General features: G+C 40.1%; 1 protein-coding gene across 3 annotated transcripts in view; it reads right to left on the reverse strand.

Annotated features, from left to right (window-relative positions):
• MTUS1 (microtubule associated scaffold protein 1) overlaps positions 1–15193 on the reverse strand; it is a 117959-nt gene extending 102766 nt beyond the window's left edge. Inside the window, exon 1 of one of the 3 annotated variants that reach the window (XM_088056829.1) lies at positions 15132–15193. The gene's annotated coding sequence lies outside the window, so the exon portion shown is untranslated. Of the gene's footprint in view, positions 1–14811; positions 14936–15131 lie in introns of those variants that run through there. The other 2 variants (XM_014261147.2, XM_014261149.2) reach the window with 2 other exon arrangements.
• Between the last annotated feature and the right edge of the window lie 8302 nt (positions 15194–23495).

A 23495-nucleotide genomic window follows, 5' to 3' on the forward strand; every position in this document is an offset into this window, starting at 1 on the left:
AATTGATAATGCATCATTATGGAAGAAGGCATAGAGCATCAACTCCTTTTGCCTACAGAGAATTAGGTGACAACTGTTACACTACTAAAATATCCTTTTAGCAATAGAGGCTAAATTAATAAAATAATTGCTCTCTGAAGAAGAAACAACCCTTTCAGCTATCCCATGTTCTTGGATGACAACCTAAAACAATGAGCTTTGTAGCACTTAAGTTCTTCAAGGTGTCAAACTAATTTGGCAAACCCAAGTTTCTTTCTGCCTTGCAAAACTTAAATGGATGGCAATAGACTTCAAACTCCATCTAACACACAGCACACTACAACTCCATAGAGTTACCAGTGGAAGAATAAGATACTGGAAGAGCCAAGACTTTGGCACTACAGTTTGTCATTGAGATCCCATCCCACAGCCTCAAATACTGACTACCAGTTCACTGCACTTACCATCAGAAAAACACTACATCAGAAATTTAACAGAAGAGAGCTTACCATCTGTAGAATAGGAATAGCTATCTGCAGACTGTAATCATCAAGGCTAAGAGAATTTGGATTATTCAGCCTAGAAAAGAGAAGGCTTCAGGGCGACCTAATTGCAGCCTTCCATTACCCAAAGGGAGCCTACCAGAAATATGGAAACTATTTACAAGACCATGTAGTGACAGGACACTGGGAATGGTTACAAACAAAAAGACAGTAGGTTTAGACTAGATACTAGAAAGAAATTATTTACTCTGGGGGTGGTGATGCACTGGAACAAGTTGAACATAGATGTTGTGGACACTCCATCCCTGGAAGTGTTTAAGGCCAGGTTGAGGTGAGGCTTTGAGCAACCTGGTCCAATGGAACATATTGGCTCATGCCAGGGGGGTTGGAACTGGATGACCTTTAAGGTCTCTTCCAACCCAGGCTATTCCATGATTCTCTGATCTCTCAGAGAAAAATAAAAATAACATGCAAACACATAAATCAGAAGTAACTAAAGCAATAAATGTATCTATTGACTGGGAGGGTACTGAAGAACCTCATTCTCAGCACCACAAGCATTCTGCATTCAGAATCACTGGGTGGTGAATCCTGCCGCTGCTCAGCTGGCACATAGGACAAGGCAGGGTATGTTAACCCATCTAACAGCCATGTGCTAACACCACCCCCAAAATAAAAGCAGCAACAACTGAAGCTTGCACACACAGGCCCTTCCTCCCCTGCTGAGCCAAGCTTGCCATCACCTCATTGTTACCTGACATTCCTTGGTCCCTAGTTGAACCTCTTACAGCTTGATTATGACTTTAAGGATTTCTTAAAAGCTGCTCTTTATGGTTAGTCAATACTGAGCTCTAGACTGATGTTTCTACTTCATTGCTCCCCATTTTGCCCGTAACAGTTGCTCTCATGGAGATTAACATACTTTCACTCTATTTAAATACAACACAAATATCTCCCTGTAAAAAAAAAGTGATCACCAACCACCTGCCCTCCTTCTCCTTTCCCCTTCAGAACAGATCCAAATTTATCTTCCGTTGGACCCATCCGTTAATATTTTACTAACTGATTAAATCTGCAATCTCATGCTTTCCTGAACAGGTTTTTCTAATTTCTTTCCTATCACTTTTGACTGCAAGAGTCTTTTCCCTAAGGAAAAGTTTTCCTAGACTAAGGATGCTAAAGAGTGCTGCAGGAGCAAGCTGACTACACATGGCAGCACCAGGCACAGATCACTGTAATCTTCTGAGAATTAAGCTGACAGTTTGAGCACATTGTTCTTCTTCATCTAATTTAACACACAAGAGGTAGAAAAAAGCCTTTTCCTTCAGAAGTAAGATCGAAAAATTTCATCTTAAAATCTCCTACTGGAAGTTTTCTAGCTGAGGTATTTCATGTATTATTTCTTGAATGAAACACAGATTGTCCTTTTATTACCCATCTATAAAGCACTCAAAAGAAAACTTTTATTTGTCTTGATCTTCCCTTTACCTCTGAACCACCAGCAGGAAGAGGCTGGTCTATGAAAAACAGTCTATCCTCCATTCCTGAACGTGAAACAGTAATTTAAGTGGATTTTTTTTTCATTTACAAGGAAATCACCAAATAAAATTGTGATAAAATTGTCTCCAACTACTGACACAGATGATGTAGAAGAGTAAGCAGTTCATACCAGTTTTAGAGTTGTAGTACTCATGTGGAGGATGCTTTTTGGTGCTGTGCAGATTTCCTAAACATTTATGAGAGAACCCCTCTCTCTGGTTCACATAAATCACATCATAGTATGTGATGTATGAATTCTGTGCTGGACATTGCAGGAATGCAGTATCATTCCTTTCTTCAGGATGCAAACATAAGCTCAAGCAAATACCTAACACTGGCCGAGACAATGTCACTTCTGTGCTGTAGTACAAATACCACGCAATCAGAGTTAAGCAAAATACTAGTTTGCCTGGGAAATTGTTGCAACCTCAAATACTTCTTTCATAGTCTTGGAATTATGTGATTTATAATTCTTTTCAGTAAGAGTTCTAAAGCGTGAAGTTTCACATCTATACATGTTGAAAAATTCACATACTTGTTTAACTTGAACATGAGATTTGAATAAGAAAGCATGATGAGTAAAGGAAATTGTCTCCCCTGTCTACCTCAGCTTACTTTAGCATGCCTTGAACACTGCTTCATTCTCTCAGCTACAGAGAGCATGCAGTCACAAGTGTCGATTTTGAAGAAAATGAGAAAATCCTTGGGATCCTTGGCAGAAAACCTGGGTTTGCATCATTTGGCATGAGAGACAGGAAACACTCCCCTGAGTGGGATGCTTTTAGCAAAGTTCTTGGTAAATTTAAGGTCAGAATCTGACTGGATTAGAGATGTAGTCTCAAGGTCAAAGCTTCCACCTCTCTTCCAGGCACTGGTAACCCAGTCCTCTTTATTAAGGTAGAGAGCCCTAGAGAAGTGAAGAATGCCAGGTGCACTTGCCTTTCCTCCTTAACTTCTTCCATTTCAAGTCATAAGTATCAAGACCCCCAAACTAAGCTTGAGCTTTACATGCATCAAACCTTTGATTAACCCATACAATCCAACCCGAAGAAAGATAATTAAAAATCACCCGAATTTAGCAAGTTACTCAGTTTTCAACAAGTTTAAAATTCCTTCATGGAGATCAGTGTCCTTTAAGATTATTTTTACTACCCTGCACTAGAACCTGTTTATACTTGACTTTGACCCACAGATGAGTGCTCCCATTTAGCCTAAGAACTTCTGTGAAAAGTTCCAGTAACATCCGTAAAAATTCCCCTCAACTAAATAGAAAAAAATCAGATATTCCTCCTTTGGAAGGAAGAATAACCCTGTTCAAGATTAGCATTAAACTATAATCTTTCAATTTACCAGATCACTGCACTATTGAGTAATTCATTTATTTTTTTGGCCACCCAGGGAACTGTTTGAGTTTCAGGTTAAGCACATGCTGTTCCACTTAAATGGCAACATGCCAAATCCATTTAAATATTTAAACATTAACCTCAAAGTCACTGGTTAGTAGAAAGGCAGCCGTTAGTCCAGAGAGATTGAATTTTTCTCTAGGCGGTACCATTGAGTACAACGGACATTCTGCCTCTTTCTGAAAACAATTTCTGGAAGAGCTGAAGAGCATAGAGAAGACACTACAGCACTCATAATCACTTGAACGACAGACTTCCTCACAAGAGTGGACAGACACACGTTACTCTACATTTTCCCTTCTCTACACAACAGATTCACCTTCTGTGTTTAAAAATGCTACTCTTTTGCTGAATGAAAAAATACAGGGTTGCTACAGTTACTCTTAATAGTTTTAGACTGTATGATTATCCAGTTATTCAATGTTACTTTGAGGCACAAAGATGAATTTGCCATTTAAGACTCCTCTACAACAAAACCAGAAAACAAAACTTATACACTGACAGACTATTAACAGTTAAGAGAATCAAGGGCCTGCTTGTTTGTACACTGTTGCAAGTGTTCACTCATAAGTAAATACAAATGGGATGGACATGAACACTGTGTTTTTAAATTACTGGGGGGGAGCGGGGGGGGGAGCAGAAAATCATCCTAGGAAGTTAAGGGAAGGAGCCAGCCCACCACTTTGCAACTGTGTTGTAAGCCACCTTCTGTTGCCTGCAGACCATGATTAGTCCTGGAGATTGAGAAACTTAATGCTCTATAGCATCTAACCGTATTTAAAATTGACAACCACAAACATACTTTTATATGAAGCCATTGGTTGGCATAACAAAATCACCATCAACCAGCCATCAAGAACACAGTGCAACTGACTTTTTCCTTGAAACCTCTTCCCCCCCAGTTTTTTTAAGAACAAAATTCTAGGCTGCCCCTCTACAGGAAGCTTGCATTCTCAGTATTTATAAATAAGTAAGCAGTTTGTAACAGCGGCTTTATTCTTACACCTATCAGATAAAAACGTGCACTAAATATAACTTACACAGATAGTATGGAATGACCTCTACAGAACCAGACATCTTTTATCAATGATACACACCCCATTACAGATTAGAGAACTGAAATATTGAAATCAAGGTTTAGTACTGAGTTTCTACATGGCCTTCAATAAGAAAGCTAAACAACTGTAAATATCTGAAAGTCTGTGATGGAGTGACCTTGTAGAAGACAAAGCTTTCTTGCTTATTTTACACTGAAAATAGCCCACTGCAGGGGAAAAAAACACCCCCCACACAAAGACTTACTATATTTAGGTTACACTTTACCAACAGGGTAACCCCTGGGAGAGTAAAGGCTGGAGGCATGCCCACATGCCAAGCTACACCACTGAAGTGTCAAATATGATGCTGGGAGGACTGCTCTAATCACTGCGGTTTCTTACTTTCACTCTTCTCAGTTTTGAGTACGTTACAGTTATTCCTTTCAAGGCTCCACAGTGCTTATTTCATCTAAAAAGTGCATTTTGTACAAACGTGTTTGTGACTACACATTGTTGTAGAGTAAGGCTTACACACCAGCACAACAGTGCTGTGACCTGTGTGAGGCCAGCAGTTCAGCTTTACAGGAGACATTGCAATAAAGATAGCTGGGCACCAAGGAAAAGAATTACAGTCCTGATCACCACTAGGCTGGGACAGGTGGGAAAAGTCTAGTGCTGAAAAACATTCAACTCACATAGCATGCACCACCACCTTGTGCTTGAAGCACTTGGCCAACAGTCATCTGGGCAAGCAAGGAAGCTACTAGTCCAATACAACAACAAAAAACATGCTCAATCCTTTTCTTGTTAAAGTAATAGCTAAAGTTGCAATACATCTTTCAGTAGAAGCAGCTTTTAGCAAGACTATAGAAGGTCTAATGATACAACCTCTGCATGTAGGAAACTGAAGACAACTCCTATTCAATTATCACCTTGCAATTAAGGTATTAAATGAACTACTAGCTCAAGCTGGCTGAAATTTGGAACCAGACTTACTAACTTCTTAAGTGTTGAGATGCAGCTTGATTAAAGCAGAGAAGCACAAATAAATATTAGTTATGCCCAGTACAACTATTATGAAAGCTATGAGAAATCTATAATACAGAAGACTGGCTCTATAGTATTTGACGTTGGAGCCCACTTGCTGAGCAGTAGGGCATTTTATTACACAAAATCTATGGCACACAAACCCAAACAAGTTCGGGGAAGGAAAGAAAGGTAAAGATGCGTCCTAACCACATACAGAAACTGCCCAGATATCTTGACCTGTGTGCTTGTGCAATAAGGTAGAAGCAAGCTTTTACCACAAGCAGTATACACAATGAAGAGGATGTCCAAAAGGATGTCCAATCTCCTGAGAAAACTGCTCACAAGGTTTATATTATCTGCTACTAGAATATCAAGGATCTACAAAGCACAAAGAATACTTAGGTGAAGCAGTGGTCTGCACAACTCCAAATCAGAAGCTATTCATTACATGAGAGCAGAGCAAGAACATTCATTCTGTTACTACAGATTCAAGCACACTAAAGTAGGTGACCTTCCCAGCTGCTTGGCACGCCTCTGCTGTCCTTCCAGGCAGATACTGAGAGTGCAAACGCCTAAAGGCATCCAACTGCCCAAGGCCACCAACCTATGCTGATTGCAGAACCAGCCATTATTATCTCCTGGCATCAAGGCTCTGGCTGATTATAATAATGTGTCAGGAGACAACACCCACACAGTTCAGTTTCATAATACTCAACTATAACAATACCCCAACAGGTCCTATGAATTTTTTATGATAATGAAACGAAGAGGAAACACAAATGCACTACAGGGAACATCCGTAGTTCTGAGATGCTTCTATACTGAGACACAATTAAGGATGCAAACAGAGCAAAATATATGAGGAATTATTTTTATTTAGGGAAAGCTTGCAAAGGAACAACTCCAGCAATCCACCTGTAGATACAAAAATTTCATTACTCAGCAACAAATAAAATTACTCTTACAGCATCAAAAAAAGTACACAGTAAGTAAGTCATTTACTATGTGAAATAAAAATAATTCTCAGACAATTCTGGCAACAAATTCATTAAACTGAGTCACATGTTATAACACATATGAACTATGAATCATACCAACAGATTTTATTTCAGCACTGCTGATGGCAGCTGCTGCTAACAGGGACCTGAAAAGGATCTCTCAGATTTCCCAGAGAATAAAAACAGTTCATATTCCTTCCACACTTCTTGAAAGATAACGGAGTAAGAATAAAATTCTGTAAATTTGGCTTGTAAAACTAATTGAGGAGCAAATAAAGCATACAAAAGAACATTCTCTTTGGTGGACATGTGCAGTAGAGTTCAGCTCCTGCAAACTTACATCTGAAATATTACTGAGATGATACAGCACCATATAGGCTGCCCACTTAAAAGTATCTGGTAGAGAGCACACCTGAAACAGGGATTTGTTCAGACAGTACTAAAACAAAGAAACACCAAACTTCTACAAATCTTTATAGATCCCTTCTAGATATCTACAATGAAATAAAATGGTCAAGTCAGCACTGAGGGTGTCTTGCAGAGGTGAAACTGGCAGACAAGCCACGCAATTAGGTAAGATTGCAACAGTGGAACAGCAATCAATAGGCTTCCCAAGATTAGATAACAGTGAGCCACAGAGTAATGGTTTTAAGATCCTTGACGACTGATGGGAGAAAAGCAATAACCAGTGCACACATCAGATGGGAGCGCCCTGCAACAGACGGAGCCTGCTTACACTGCCAAGAACTGCTAGGCCAGTACATCCAGAAATGGTCTGCATCAACCAGCAGCATCAAAGAAAAGCTGTCCTGAAACTCAACACGGACACAGTGGAGGCAGCATCAGTGCTTCACATGCTTAGACAGCATCAACAAAGAAGCCACAGCACCATTAAGAGCTTCAGCCAGGAGTCAGAAATAATCACGTACACGTAGAACTTTCAGTGAAAGACTAATGTCCAAAAGGTGGAAAGGAGCAGTTCAGTACAACCATCCTTTTCTTCTTTTTTCTTCTCAAATGGATAACCAGAAAGAAGGGGGAAGTCAAAAAGAGCCATACAATAATTCAGTAATGATTTGAACACCAGCACATTTGCAAAACTAAAAGCTGTCAATCCTCTTAGAGGAAATCACAAAATCCACAAGTAATGATGCACAAAGCACCATCTAGTTTCAACCAATGCTTTTACAGAAAAAAAAACACAAACCAAAACAACAAAAAAGCAGGATAAAATCACCTATAGCAAACTGTACTGAGCCTTACATGGAGAACCTGTACCTGGATGGCATCAAAGACAACAGGAGGATGCTTTCTCAAGCACACTAAGTACAGCTGTCCAATCTCCACAGAAAATTTTCTAAGGAGCTAGATTAGATGTCTGTGCTGAAAAACAGTGTAAGACAGTTTCAGTGCTAATTTCACAGATGAGATAAACAAGCTCACTCTTTCAGTCCAAAATGCTGGGCATCATGTATACTCCCAGGAATTAAGATACATGATCATTAATAGAAGTTAGTTTTTACATTCCACAAAGTGACAATACTAATATTGCATACACCTTGCTGCAAGAATTAGTTCTTAAAACAATCCGTCCTTTCACTCTAGTGGGTTTTGGGTTTATTTGAGCTTTAATGTGTTTAGTTGTCAGCTCCTTCACAAACAAATGTCAGCTTTCAGACAAATGTGAGCAGCAAATCAAGATGAAACAGTTCACTTTTTATTACATTTAGTTCTCCCGTTTCTGGGGAAGTTATACACTGATTTAATGATGGGACTCATTAGAACTTGCATTTTCTGAAAACTGTGACATTTGGGTTTGCTAACCCCAAAGAAGAACACAATTTAAGTATGAACAAAACCAATGCAAATCAACAGAAGGTTAAACAAATGTTTAAATAGTAGTTTACTATTTACTAGTTCACTAGTAATGAAGATGTCAAGGAAGTTCATGCTTTGCAAAAGGTAAAACTCCATCAATAGAATACCAGAAGAGTTTAATCTACAAGTGACATCATTGCAGATGACATGACAGCGCAAAAAGCACTGCCTGTAGCAGAGGAGTGTTAAAAGCCTTTCAAACCAAATTTCAAGTTATTCTTCAGTTTTTCCCAAAAGAACATCACCAAGATTCAATAGGACAGCATCCTGATACTATTAAAGTTTTATGTTGCTTCCTAACTTAAATGGTGAATTAATATTGATATAAATAATCCTAATATTGGGATGTATGCTTCCTATTTGTTTTATGTATCAACCAGCATCTCCCAAAATGAACAGCTAGCCTAGTTATTTCCAAATGTTCATGATGAACTAGTTTGCCATAAACTGTCTTTTTAACTGAGGAACTTAAAGGCCAAGATAGATACACAAAAACTATGTATGCTGAATATGAAATACTGCCACTACAGAGAAGTGACATTAAATAACACAGAATTCAAGACATCAAAAGTAATAAGTAGAAGAAAAATAACCAAAGCAACTCAAAGTGAAAAATATATAAAATTTTGACAGTTTCCAATCAAACAATCCTTTATACATCTCTAAAACTGGACACCCAGTTTAAAAGTAACAACAGCTGTGTATTGTTGCTTTTGCTCCACAGAGCAGTTGTACTGACCAATGCATAGCACAGGTTACTATAACTCCAAACATTTTAAATAAAGCTTACAAAGGCAAATTTCCAGTTTTGCACACTATATATAAGCCACTTTTTTACGGAATCATTTTTATCATGCTATTACTTAAATCCACTAAGCAGTCTTCCAATTATTCACCATTTACCAATATACCACTAAAAATAGTCAAGTTTATGTTAATTTCACTCAGAAAACTTGGAGATTTTTTCCCCCCTTAAACTAAAAGCAATGCTAAGGACATCTGACACATCAAAACTTCATTCAACTGGATAAAAGGACAGGCTAACAGGGAAGCATATGAGAATTTCTTATAACAGGAGACAGCATTCAGAAAACTGAAGAACTGCAATCTTCTTGCAACTCAGAGCTGCAATAAAGAGCTATGGTCCTGCTCAGGGACACAATGAATCACCTGAACAGCGCCATTTCAGAGGCAAGGGCCACCAACAGTTTACTTTAGATCAATTTCCTTGAAGGTCTCCGTGTTTCATCTGAAAGAGTTCAGTACCATATCCGGCTACAATTGCCAACTAACTTCTAGAACAACATTTGCCTCTAATCCCCTAAATGGTTCATCAATCATCCTAGCTCAAGTTATTTCTCTTCTCAAATGAAGTTATTTGCTAGATTACCCAAAAGAGGTTACAGAACCTCCAACTACAGATTTGCAAGACTCAGCTGCACCCTGCCATGTCTGACCTGATCTAGCACAGGCTGTAGCCCTACTTCATTTTGGAGGTTGGAAAAAGGTACTTTCCAGGAAAATTTGAATTCTGTAAATTAAAACACTTTTAGAAGAAAAATACAAATCTGAGGAAAATATTATGAAATAATTTCCTGGCTTCCCTTTCAAAGTCACATCACTAGTATTTCAAATACTTCCAATGATCACAGTAAAAAAAATATTTCACTGCCACTAAAACATTTGAATCAGCTATTAACTCAGACTCTCTCCAAGAACTGACAATTCTTGTAGACTATGCATTAACAGGATGTGTGCTGTGCATAAGACAGCATAGCAGCTTCTTCCATTTTTATCTCCAATTTAAAAATGGTCTCACATCATGGTCTTGAAATATCGTCAGGTAAGAGTAATCACATTTGACTTACTAGAAGCATACAGTACAGTAAAGTAAAAGCACCAAGTAAAATAAGAAAGGTGTATCATGTTAATTGTGAGAATGGGCACACAAACCATAGCTAATGGACAAGTCATAGTCTTTCTTGTGTAACAGCAGTTTATTCAGCAGCCCATAGCTTTTAGCACAATGCTCTCAGACTGCCCAATGGCACACAGATCCTTAGTTCCAAAACCCTCCTGAAATGATGGTGCAGAAAAATCCTTTTATTTTTTTAAATTTTTCAGTCAAGATTATTCAATCTGCTGCAATTAAACACTAGAGACATGACAAGGCAGCAGCTTCAACTACAACAGGGGATGCAAACTTACAGCACCAACTACTCACACTCATCCAAGAGTACAATCACACTTTTTTAGGAGCCCAGTGATGTAAATAATTTATTTTTTTGCCAGTCACATAACTTTACAGCTGATCTCAGAAAGAAAAAAGGAGTACCATTTCACAGATCACTTCATCCAGGCCTCACTGGTGTCAGCTACTGCCATCAAACTAAACAAGTCCAAAACACACTATATGGACCTCATACATTGACAGGAGACCAGGGGAAAAAAACATAGAATGTATCTACAACCATATTTTTCATAGCAATGACAATTCCTCCTTCAGTATTCTGGTTTTGCTCGAAGAAGGCTTGTCCATTTCTTTGCTGACATGAACAGAGCAAACACAGCAGGGAAACTGACTCAGAAGAAAGCTTGTCCTATTTCTTCCTGTTAGACACAGTACAGAGAGTACAGAGCAAAAGATATTAGAGATACTAGGAATACTAGGCACTAGAATAAAGTGCTACACCACATACTTTCCAAGTGTTTTAGTCCACCTCAGGGATTCTGCTGTATGACCACTATCACTGAGCACACAGACAACCTCTGTATGCATATTCACGGGAGTCTGCACTAGAGCTAGCTCATCAAAACCAAATGTGGGTTACAATATCTCAACTCCCAGTGCCTTGAGTGCGCTAGTTTCATTTCCCTGCACAATTACCATATTGCAATCCTTAAATCCACATTTATATTAAATGCAAAAATGAGCTAGTTTGCATTTTTTAAAATAATTCTCTAAGATTGCAAGAGAAAAATAACTGCGAAATGTTTAAGTATTTGAACATTGCTGCGAGCACACTGGCAACTTAGCCAAGTTGGAAGGGCTCAAATAAATTCTATCACAAAGCCAAACAAAATGACAGACATAAGGGAACCATCTAAAGAAGAATGACAACAGAGACTCAGGGAGTCGATACAAGTGGGCAATTCACCGATCATATCAAAGTCATCCACTAAGAGCAACTTCACTTTTTCCTGATGCAAAAACTAAACAGAGCAGTTTAAGTTACCTTAAAAGCAGTTTGAGTTACCTTAGTGTAAAAGGATAATGCAATTCATTCAAGCAAAGGAGAAGTCCATGAAATAGAACTGAAGTTAATACAGGTGCTAGGGATGGGGAAAAGGAAATTTCCCACTGAACACCGTGATTTAAATCCTCACATAACTTTTTGGTACTGAAAAAGCCCACTCATGTAGAAAAGTAAGATTCACAATTAACATAATTTTTTACTCACAGGACACAAAATTATCAACGAGCACTGACTTTTTTGTCAGATAATAAAGCATACCTATGCACAGCATACTCTGTGGAATCATCTCCACAAGAAGAAAATAGAAAAGCAGAAAGTAATTCTTTCCATGCCACCATCAGAGCAACTACCTAGTCAAAAAAACATCTTTGTACATAAATCAGGAAAAGCAAAAAACTCCACAGTGCAAGAACTCCCTTAAAAAGAAGTAGGCTGCTATCATTCTCACTTTAATGTTTGCATAGGGCAAACTGTACAACAGATAGTTCCACAGCAAAAACACTGAAGAAGCACTAATTCTTGTAATCAGGTAAAGCAGAATGAAGAACATTAACTTTTCCAGCTTTAACTCCAAACTACTCCATAGAGTGAGCATTTCACAAACTTGCCAGGTAATCCTCTAAATTAATAGGATAAAGGCAACTAAAAATGCTTGCTTTTTCCAATTAAACAGTAAATCAGGATACATCATAAAACAAAATGAACAAAATGACTTGAACAGAATAGGGACGTGGCTCAGGCAATCACTTCAGCAGCTTCTGTTACATCATACATACCACACGTGGCACTTCTGATCACATAATTATCTCTCATAATCAAACAATCAAAACACAGCAGTGGTACATTTTAGCACCTTATATGAATATGCAATACACCGCATTTCTACACAAAACATATACATTTATACATATACATGGCACATACATATGTATTAAAACATAAATGTGTTTTTGATCCTGTAGATAAAAAAAAAAAATCAGTCCCACACTATCAGCTGGCTAATCTGCATTCCACAGTTCCTATTACAAATCTTAGCAATTATTTTGCTCAATTGTTGAGACCATTAGCTACCTGACATGTTAAATCTTAGCTCAATAGTAAATCCTACAAGATTTTTGTTTTTTTAAAAAAGCCACCTTAGAGTTGACATTATTGTACAAGAATCTTGGCTCTGCCTAAAAAAGAAACCCACTTCTTACATACGTGGCTGCACATAAAAAAGTTTGAAACCACAAAATGCAAGAGTTAGAAACAGAGGCTCCAAATGCATTTAGAGTGTCACCACTCTATCAGATCTTGACTTTTTCAAGGCCTTGACATTGCACTTCTGCAGTTAGTCAATTCTCAGGTATTGATTTCAGCTGTAAGTAAAACATGTGAGTATAAGGAGCAATTATGCATTCAGCAGTAAGGCTTCCTATTTACTGAATCACAATTGCTCAAAAACATCATGAAACCCATTTAAGGGGCTAGCTACTAAAAATCTAACATTTGTTCAATTATTTTCAACTTATGCAATCTTTACCTACAGAATCATGCTTACTCTGAATGGAAAAATCCTATTAGATAAAGTTTTAGCATCAGATTTACGAGATTATGATCACTGTTTCAGCCACAGTTCTGAAGCAGACTTATCTCAGCCAGAAGTCAAAGCTCATATTTTAGAAGTGACTATATGAATTTTTAGCAGAGCTTTGTTACCACACATACAATTACTCCATAAAAACTAAGCTCAAATGCAATCTATTGCTCACCCATGATAATTAGCATTAAGAGAACTAAGTTAACCCCAGCAGTTGGTTCTGCAGTCACGCGAGCCAGCCGCTACAATGCTGCTCTGCCATTCCACCAGAGCACCGTGCATGTCACGAGGAATAAACAATTTTTAATAGCAATCCTATTTATCAATACAGAGAGGGAAATCCATCATATTAGTTACCACCATCCACTCTGAAAATCTTACTGATGGTAAGAGATGAAGGTTAAAGCTTTTCTATTCCCAAAATTTAAGTTTCACTATGGGAAATGGCAATCTCTCCTCACTTTAGAGAGAGTTGTTACTATGTAACAAATTAATTCAGAAAAAGAAGAAAGAAATTGATTATCCATGAATATATATTCAACAGTAAAGGTATCATCCAATTTGTTAGACTCAGTGTAAACAATAGTTTACATTATAACTACTCTAAGACATTACAATGCATAGGCAGTGACCAGTAATGGTTCATTTTACCTAAGTGAAAGTCATGCATCTGCCACAGTGTGAGACTTCATTTTTTATATAATCCCCCTGCGTAGCGTTTAACCAGCTGTACTGTCCATCACATCACAAGCTTAAAGCAAACAAATAATAAAACTAAAGCACAGGCTTAGACCCCATGGCAGAACATCACCTACACACTCTAAACAGAAGGGACGCTCAGTTCTCTGCTTTGATCATGCAGCAGAAAAACAGAGAGGTATGGTGTTTTCACGGGGTTGTTTTCTGGGCATTTCTTTGCTTTGTTTTATTTTAAATAACTGCACTCTCTCACCTTGGCCTTGGAACAACGGTATCAAGTTAAAGCTCAATATCCTTTCCAAACTCTGGCTCTCCTCTCCTTGCCAGCCTTGCATGGTATAAATAGCAGCAAGCAGAGGAGCGGGCATTAAAAATAATACTTTAAAAATCTCAGGAGCGTTCGTGCTTGTAGTGCAGGACCAAAGCACTCCGGGCGCACGAGAGCAAGCTGCAGCACATTTTACACATATCAAACACGGTGTCAGCGCTCATCCAGATTAAAAAAAAAAAAAAAAGCTGCGACAGCAACACACAATTTCCGTATCCCTCAATATGGACAACTCCAAACACACAACTTGTGCCCGCCGAAGCTGTGCCCCCTCAGTCCAGGGGAAAGGCCCCTCGGGGCGGGCCCCGCTGCAGCCGCACCTGCGCTGCGCCCCGAGGCCGCGGCTCAGCCTCACCTCGCCGGGGCCGCGGGAGCTCGGCGGGCGTCAATCGCCAAAGAGAAAAGAGCTGGAGTAAGCTGGAGCAGGACGGAGCGGCAGCGACCCGCTTTCCCCGCCGGCACCTCGGCGAGCCCCAGCCGCGCTCCGCTCCCGTGCCCCGTTATCCGGCCACCCCGGGAAAACCTCGCTAAGAGAGCGAGGAGAGAAGGAAAAGGAAGGGGAGAAAGGGGAGCACTCACACTTCTGTAAAGGACAGTAAATCAGCACTTACGGCGGCACGCACACTCTACCCTTCACTTGTAGATCGGCGCCGCTGCAGAAAACTGCGCCGCGGCCGCTCTCGCCGCCGGCACCGCCCCCCCCTCCGCCCCCGCGGAGGCCCCGGCAGCGCCGCGCCCGCACCAGCCCGCCGCTCCTCGCCAGCGCCGCCGGCTTGGCGTGCGCGGCTCTCCCGGCCCGGGCTGCGCTCCTCCTGCAGCCCCGCGCCCTCTCCGGCCGTCTTGTGCGAGGCCCCGCCGCCGTGTTCCGGCCGCCCCTGCCCCGCAGCAGCCCCCCTCACCTGGCGCTGGCCGGGCCGCCGGGCCGGGCCGGCCCTGGGCGGTGCGTTTGTCGGCGGGGCGGCCGGCCGGGCGGTGAGAGAGGCGCAGGTAGCCGAGCGGGGGAACTGGGTCAGCGGCTAAAAATACCGCACGGGATGGAGGAGGATCCGGCCGCGGCAACCGGGGAGGTCGGCCGCTCCTCCTGAGGGTTGTCGGCGGGACAGGGGGGGCGCGGGGCTCGGCGGACGGTGGGTCCCGGCCGAGCCGGGGCAGGCAGTGACCTTGCTGCAGCCGGGCAAGTGCGCTGGTTCGAACTCACAACCGACGGCGACAAAACCCTCCTGGTCTCCTTTCGGTTCCTAAACCGCGTGTGGCTTCACAGCCGGCGCGCGGGGTGAGAAGCCGTGGGATGCCCCGGTGCCGGAGAGCCGGGCTAAATCACCCGCCCGGGGCAGCGCCGGGGCCGGCCGGGCCGCATTCCCCCGGCAGGGCCCTGCCCCCGCCGTGCCGGGCTGCCATCCCTCCCGCCCCGGGCTGCTGCGGCAGGAGGCTGGCTCGCTCGCGTGCCCACTGCTGCCGTCCCGAATGAGGGAGAGTGGAAAAGAAGTTTGTTCCTGCCACGTTCCTGCAACCTATTGCGATACCCAGGGAGGTGATGGAGTCGTCGGTCCTGGGGATGCTTAAGAGGCGCCTGGATCTGGTGCCTGGTGATAGGTTTTAGTGTTTAGTTAGGTGATAGGTTACAGTGGCAGTGCTGGGTTGACAGCTGATGATCTTAAAGGTCTCTGCCAACCTCGAGGATTCTGTCAAGTCACCTGAGAGCTGCCGTGGGTATGAGGTTAGCGAAACCGTGTGTAGCAACGCTAAGGCAGTGTCCACGTTACAACAAAAAGTCTCAGAAGGTTCAGGCAAAATTTTCTTGATGGCCTCAGCTGTGCAATGACAATCTTGGGCTAAGTTTATGTTGCAGAGTGGTTTATAAATGCAAACCAGATAGAAAGTGTAAGAGTTTAGTGACTGGCCACAACTTTTAACTGTGCCATAACTCTTTTTAGCACTCTTCTTTGGGCTTGACATACCATTTCAGTGGTAGCAGAGCCAGCACTTCCCTCTAGGATCTGTCCACTTGGATTTCAGTGGAGAAGGTTCATATTGTGGTATTCTCCCTGACCCAGTGGAGTAGCTGCCAGGGATTTGGCGCTGAAGTTGTGTCTTCACAGTGGTGGCACTGCCCATAACATGAGGCAGAGAGGAAAAATCTTTTACTCATCATTACAAAGCCCCAAGAAGTAAACCATGCCTGTTTGATTTCTGGAGAGGAGAAGCTTCCAAATGCCAGCAAGGTTGGAGACACCTGGCATGTCTGGTGCATGAGGGCACAGCAGCCTTCAGGCTCTCTGTGTGCCAACGTAGGAGTCTGTATCCTGGAGAGATTTAGTCACTCCACAGGAAATGCTTTCTTGACATCAGGCTAATTCCCTGACCTTCCTCTCTGCCCTCCTCTACTATATACAGTTGCTGGCTATTTATATATGTGATGAATATGATTCAGAATTAAACATGCCAGGAAGACACTGCTTCTTTCAACCTAATAATTAAAAAAAGAATACAACATGATAGCTTTGTTTCATCACCACATGAAAGAGAACTATTTATTGTGGTTGGCTTAGTAATAGCAAACAAAATATTTTATTCCCATCCATGAAAAGCAATCCTGTGTGTGTTTATGGGCTTCATCCAAAGCGTGCTGGAGTCAGTCCTATTATGTATGGGTTTTCAATTAACACGTGACTGCAAATCTAGTAAGCTGGATCAGAACAAGAGTGCTTTTGGGATACAATGCTGAGCATTGTACAAAACTTGGGCACTCCAGGAGAGCCTATATGGTGCTCCAGAACTTGGGAGGCAAACACTTCAGTCACACAGCTGAAGCACCCTGGCATGAGTCCGCTGCTGTGGCTTGAACGTGTGGAGCAAGGGACATAGTGAGATTTTTGTGGTGTCATTAGATTACTGCTCATGTGAAACTGAGTGATAGATCATTTACGAAGCCAGCCTTTTAGCAAAGTTCACAGGCATGGCTCCAACTGTATGTATCAAGGCTAATCTCAATTACAACTTAAAAATGCCTCTGTCTTTGTCACCGTGGGGATGGTCTGGAAAGTATCGACTGATCGCTACAGCTGAAAGCTTGTGGTGTTGATCTTTATCCTGCCAAAGATCACAGTTCATTCAGCGTTTGCTGCAACCATTCCACTCTGATGGCTCTTTAATTTTTCCCTGTTTTGTTGTTTGTCTAAGCCTTTCATACAGCAGTAATCAAGGGAAAAAAAATCAAATTAAAAACCAGACACTTAGATTTATTTTTTTAAAAAGAGATAATAATGAGATAATAACTTTTGCTTCTCTGCTTTTTTTTCTTTCCTTACCTCTTCTGGTCCATGTATTTTTGAGTTTTATAAATGTAGGAGGAATACTACTGGATCATGTCACTGAATGTTGAAATTGAAGGGAAGGAAATGAGGGAAAAAAGAGGGAAAAAAGACAAAATCACTTGAAGAGAAATGAAAGACAAAGGATGATGGAGGGGAAAGTAGCCTGGAGCCCAAAGTAGAATAGAGCAAGGGAAAGAAGACACCAAAGCAAGAGATTAATATCAGAATAGATGGGAAAGGGAATAAATGGACTAACAGCTTCTTTATATTCTTTTCCTTTTTCTTGTCAGTAGGAATAGTTGGGAGCAGGCTCCACAAATGGCTCTGATAGATACTTTCAGATGCATTCATACTCCAAGATGAATATATGCCTGTCTTTAATAATAGATATGATTGCAGCACATATAAATAATTTGAAATAGTACCGGGTAACCTGAGTATCAGTAACAGTAAAAATGCAGCAGCACAGGATGGCCAAGTCTATGTCCTGCTGGTATCCAGGGTAATGGATGGTTCTGAATAGGTTATTAGGGAACTCAGTTTCTGTTCCTGACTCTTAAAGGTTGCTTGTGTACTTTAATATTATATGGTAATTGCCAAGAAAAGCAGTGTTGTAATAGGGATTGAAATTTAAATTTCCCTACTCCCAGCTAGGGACCTTAATTGTTGCATTGCAGAGTGATGCCTTGCTTCCCTGATCCAATGAATGTGGATTAGTTTGTTCAGAATAACAGGCTTTCAGCAGGCACAATGAAAGACATTCCTCCCAGCTAGCCTCTGGCCTGGTGATGAAGGGAATTTCCTGGGAATTGTCACATAGGACTTCACTGTTGTCCTCATGACCTTCCAGGTCTTACATCTGCCTGTTTAATTGCTGAGAGAACCTCTCCTTCCTCCTGTCATGTTTTTGAAAAATGCCAAAATCTAAGTGCAGACCCCAGTGAAGCCTAACTCAAGAATTAAATGCTTTAGATGCCAAGAAGGCTATAGTTTGAATGTCAGTAATTGACAACTCAAGTGCTTCTCACACTGCTTATTGGTGATTCTGGTCCGAGGTACTGCTGCTTTACTGGTGTAAAGGGGTGAGGGGGCACATGGCCCAGAGCTGTGGGCTCCTGGATAGCAAACTGGTGTCAGAACTTGGAGAGTGCAGCTCTCAACACTCAAAACAGCTTGGCTGTGGTGGATTTATAGTCTGTGATAAGTCTTATCCTGGCTGTGTTTGGGAAAACACCACGTTGTGGATTTGTTTATATTACACAGCAGTTTGTTCATGGGTGATTCTCTGGCATCAGGAGGCTGACTTCTGTTAGATAAAATTCCTGCAGGCTGGAGGTTAAAGCACTTTTTTGGTTTGTTTTGGTTTTTTTGTTGGATTTTTTTTTTTTTTTGCAAGGGGGGTGTTGGTGGGGTTTTTTTTGTTGTTTGGTTGGTTTTTTGGGGTTTTTTTCTTAGGTGGAGAGAGGGCCAGTAATGACTGCAGATTACTGCATTCAAATTCTTTGGCAAGTGATGAGTACCGTTCCCCTTTGCTTATGCAGACTACATTTAACCACACTAATACAAAAAAAACCTTTCTGCTGGCCAGTGCCAATTTTGGTTTAAGAAAAATATAGCAACACAGTTGAAAGTGCTCATTATCTTCTGAGGCCCAGTTACTAATGCATATTCTTTAATTTTTTTTACCACAAACTTCACATTCATATGACTTACTTGAATTAAACTGTGTACTTACTGCCTTGACAACATGTTGGTGAGGTGTGCCAGAGAAAATAATTGAGTGGTGCTGCTGAAAATGTTGAAAATGTCTTTGGATAGTAATTTGGGTTTGGTCTTATAATTTTTGCTGATGATTTTCCCTGTAATATCATTCTAATAAGTAACATCATTCTAAGAATCCTTGGTATTTTTCCTCCACAATTTAGAAAATAATCAGACAGACTGTGTATATCCTCACAAGAAGTACTGGTGAACAGATCATTGATCTCTCAGCTAAATTATTTACATGTGTAATTTTTCTTCCATATGCTTTCCAGTAAAGCAAGGTTTAGACCTACTTACAGGCATCTCTGGTGAAGAACTAGAAAATACTCTGAATGCTTTAACAGTTAGACTAATTGTAGCTTACTTGATTCCCTAATGTAATAAACTCTTTCCTTCACAGGCCATTATTTGTGGGATAAACCTCTACATTGTATGTGTTATTAATTATTTATTCCTTCCATTATTCTTAAATGGACATTTAAGAATTGGCTCTTGGTTTCTAGCACAATTCATAAGAACAAATCAATGCAATAATTTTAGGAAGCATTTTCTTAAGGCAAATAACATAAGTTTCATCTGCGGAGTTTAAATAGTCCTTTAACTGCTTTATTCCTATTAATATGTCAATAAATCAATATAGGGTTTTTTCTTTTTGATATTAGTGATTAAAAAATACGTTTGATATTCTTCTATAGAATTTTAATTACTTTTTTTGTAATTAGATAAAGGACTAATTTTCCCCCCTTCTTTAGTGTCATTTCAACAAGTGTACATAGCCATATGCAGAAAGACAATTGTACTGTTCTGTACCAACCATTACACCTTGGCATTTTCCATATACACTGTTTCCTAAGCAAACACAGAAGCAGATTTATGCAAAAAACAAAACAAATGTGTGTGTATATATACACACATATGTGTATATATATGGCTATATATATATATATATATGGCTATTTGTTATTCCGAAAGTGGCAGGGGAAAGGTTGTATAGTGAACATGATGAACCAGCAGAGTTATCCTTAACACAATAGCTTCAGTTCATGTGAGAATTTGAGAATTGCTTTTGTCAAATCCACGGGGAAGGAATATTACAGCAAGGAAGATGGGTAGGCCTTGCAGAAGGCTGGGAGGATGCCTGCTAGGAAAGGTTAAATCACAGATCATGGGAAGATATTTAAGAGAGTCATATATTGCCACAATCTCAGTATTTCCACTCAAACCTGACTACTTCCTAAGAGACTAGTGTTCCTTGTTGATGTCAAGAAATGACTGAACAGAAAGAACATTTAGAATCCTGGTTTTTGTTCATGCTGAACTGGAGCTGATAAATAACTTAAATAACCAAAAGAACACTAACGTGATGAGTGATTTGGTCAAAGGAGAGAGAGAGGAAGAGATGTGTAAAAAAAGTGCCAAGAGATGCTAGCTGACAGGGTTATTTGATGTGATAAAGAGATGATGGTTGACAATAAATTTCTGTGGCACCTGATAACAAATAAGAGGAGACAGTGAGGGGTTCTCCAAGCAAGATGCTGGCAGATGAGTCAGAAAGCTGGAGAAGTGGGAGATAATCTAGCTATTAGAGACAGCACAACACATTCTTACCTTTTTTTTTTCAGGGTTGGGTGGATTTTTTTTTGTTTTGTTTTGTTTTATTTTGTTTATTTAAAGGAAAACTTTTTTTTTTTATTTTTCTAAAAGTCCTCTGTAAGATCTTTCTGCTAAAGGAACCATCTGTGGCAGAGAAATGAAGGTGAAAATATAACTCCAAGTGACTATTTGCACAGACCCATCTGAAGGTGTGTCTTGCCAGAAAATAAGTAGTTCTTTAAAGGAGCCTTTAGGAGCTGTGTCTGTGCAACAGCTCCAAGCCTTCAGCTGTATAAGAGTGGTTAATGGGGGGCTGCAGAAGAATGATTAGCACTAAGATTTATTTAAGGGAAATTAATAGAAGGAAAAATCATACAGGCAATTCCTTTTTCTATTTTTCAGTGGTTTCATCACTAGCTCACTATTGATCTAATGTCTTAAAAAATAAAATTTTGCTGAAGTCAAAGCAATTTCATTCATATCTGTAGCAGGTCAGCTGCTTAAATGGTGCTGAATATTGCTTACTTCTGTCACTTTTCTATGATTACAGAACAAATAAATAATATCATTATTGCAGCATCTCCCCAGTGTGAAGCTTGGATGTGACATTAAGTTAGCAGGGTTTAGCAAGTATCATTTGCACTGTGGTAAATGTGGACATGGGGATGAATAGGCTCTTAGCCAGCAGCAAATACGTGGTGATGTGACTTGTTCTGACAGGAGAGGAGGCTGAGCAATCTTGCACAGGGTTTTCCAACAGCAAATGGATAATAATACATGCTGACAATTTCTGCAGACCAGCTGATGCACAGTAAGTTGTTAATAGCTGCTAACTTGATGGTGCTCCTGAGCTCACAAGACGATGTAATATTGTGTACCACACTACTTTTGCTTAGATCCTGTTCTATCAGTAATGGCTTCTATGGATTTCAGTTCTCTATGTATGTGAATGTGTATTTAATTAGACACACAGTACCTTAATATTGCAAGTTATGCCATTGTTCACACTGGCTGGAGTAGTCCTAATTAGAAGTATGGTAGATGTAACAGAATAGAAGCAACAGATAAATAGGAGAAATTGTTATAAAGATAGCGTGTACTAAACAGAAGCTTGCACTGACAAAATAGAGAGGAAAAGCTTGAAACCAGTTCTGTATGGTAACAAGATGTCCCCTCCTGAGCCTTACTGAGATAGAACAAAATGCTGTGGGAAAGCTATGCTGCAGCAGCCTATGACAGGATTTAGCACTGATTGCTCCAAGTCAGATAACTAGGGAATTAAACCTTTTCCTCTTTCCCATCTCCTCTAACATAGAAAGAGTAATTCAAACATTAATGCAAAGATAGCATGTGCTTTTGATATGGTGATTGAAATTGAATTATGTTCTCTATGCATGAAAGGTTACTGAATGGACAGTAGGAGGTCAGGGAAAAACAAGAAAATGCTAGTCTTTTCTGCCTGTCATTTTAAAGAAATGTTATTAATCTACTGTGAGCAAGAAAATGAAAATGAATGTCATATTTTTTTTCCCTTCTGGGTGGTAAACCAAGCCACAAGGAAGAAGGTAAGGAAATACAGATGGAATTTAGAGTCAAAATAATCCCATGGGAGGGGAAAAAAGTTTCTTATTTGCACTTGATGTATTTTGGCCCATGTTTTCTATAGCAGCCTAGATCACTTAGAGATCTTAACATGGACTCATTTCTGAGCCAATCCTTATTTTCCTTAGAACAGACCTGATGTACTAATTTTCTTTCCTCCAATACTTGTTTTAGCTGATCAAGGAAGCTTTGCTAAGGAAAAATCCCTAAGTCTGTTTTTCTTGGCATAGTATTAATGGTTGGACTGATCTTATATAGGAAAATTTATCCCTGTCTAGGGTTCAAGCCACTCACCTTTACAAAGTGGACAAGATTTCTATTGAATCAAGTGTATCTGGAATAAGAACAGCATTATTTTATTGGAAAATTGCAGGTGAATGAGACAGATCAGGCATCAGCACTCTTCACATGGGATTCAGTATGATGTATTTGTGAAATTATATATTGCTGGTATTTCACACTGTAATGACAATGTTAATACAGCATATAATTAATAAAATAGATAAATGTTGAATTAATATTTTAGATGTGTTATTTTGGCTATTGTACAGTGTTAAATATTAATTGGAAGTATAATGAATTGTAAGAAAAAAGGAAAAGCCAAGCATACAAAGTTACAAAATTATTAGCATTAGCAGTGTCTGGACAATCTATTTCTTTTGTTGATTTAACTTCTGTTCCTTTTTCTGATAGGTCAGTGGTCCTGGACAGTAGGAAGGAAAGTTAAATTGGTATAGGAACAAACATTTCCATTTCTTTCTCACTAGCTACTTGCTTTGTTATAGCTGAACTTAAGGCTAGCACCCAGATAAGTCAGCAAGCTGCAATGCTGGAGTGTTTTGAAGGCAGATGTCAGTTAATTTGCACAAGGAATCATAAAAAACATGTTTTCTGTTGTGATGAGCTTGTGAGTCAGAGCTGGAATGTGCAATGGAAGAATACTCATCTGTGTTGTCCCACATGGCACCCTCCTTAACCACAATTTCTTGC

The sequence above is a fragment of the Pseudopodoces humilis genome, chromosome 6, assembly GCF_049639895.1.
Source record: "Pseudopodoces humilis isolate 2021_Gansu_Grassland_sample_001 chromosome 6, ASM4963989v1, whole genome shotgun sequence".
Classification (NCBI taxonomy): Eukaryota; Metazoa; Chordata; class Aves; order Passeriformes; family Paridae; genus Pseudopodoces; species Pseudopodoces humilis.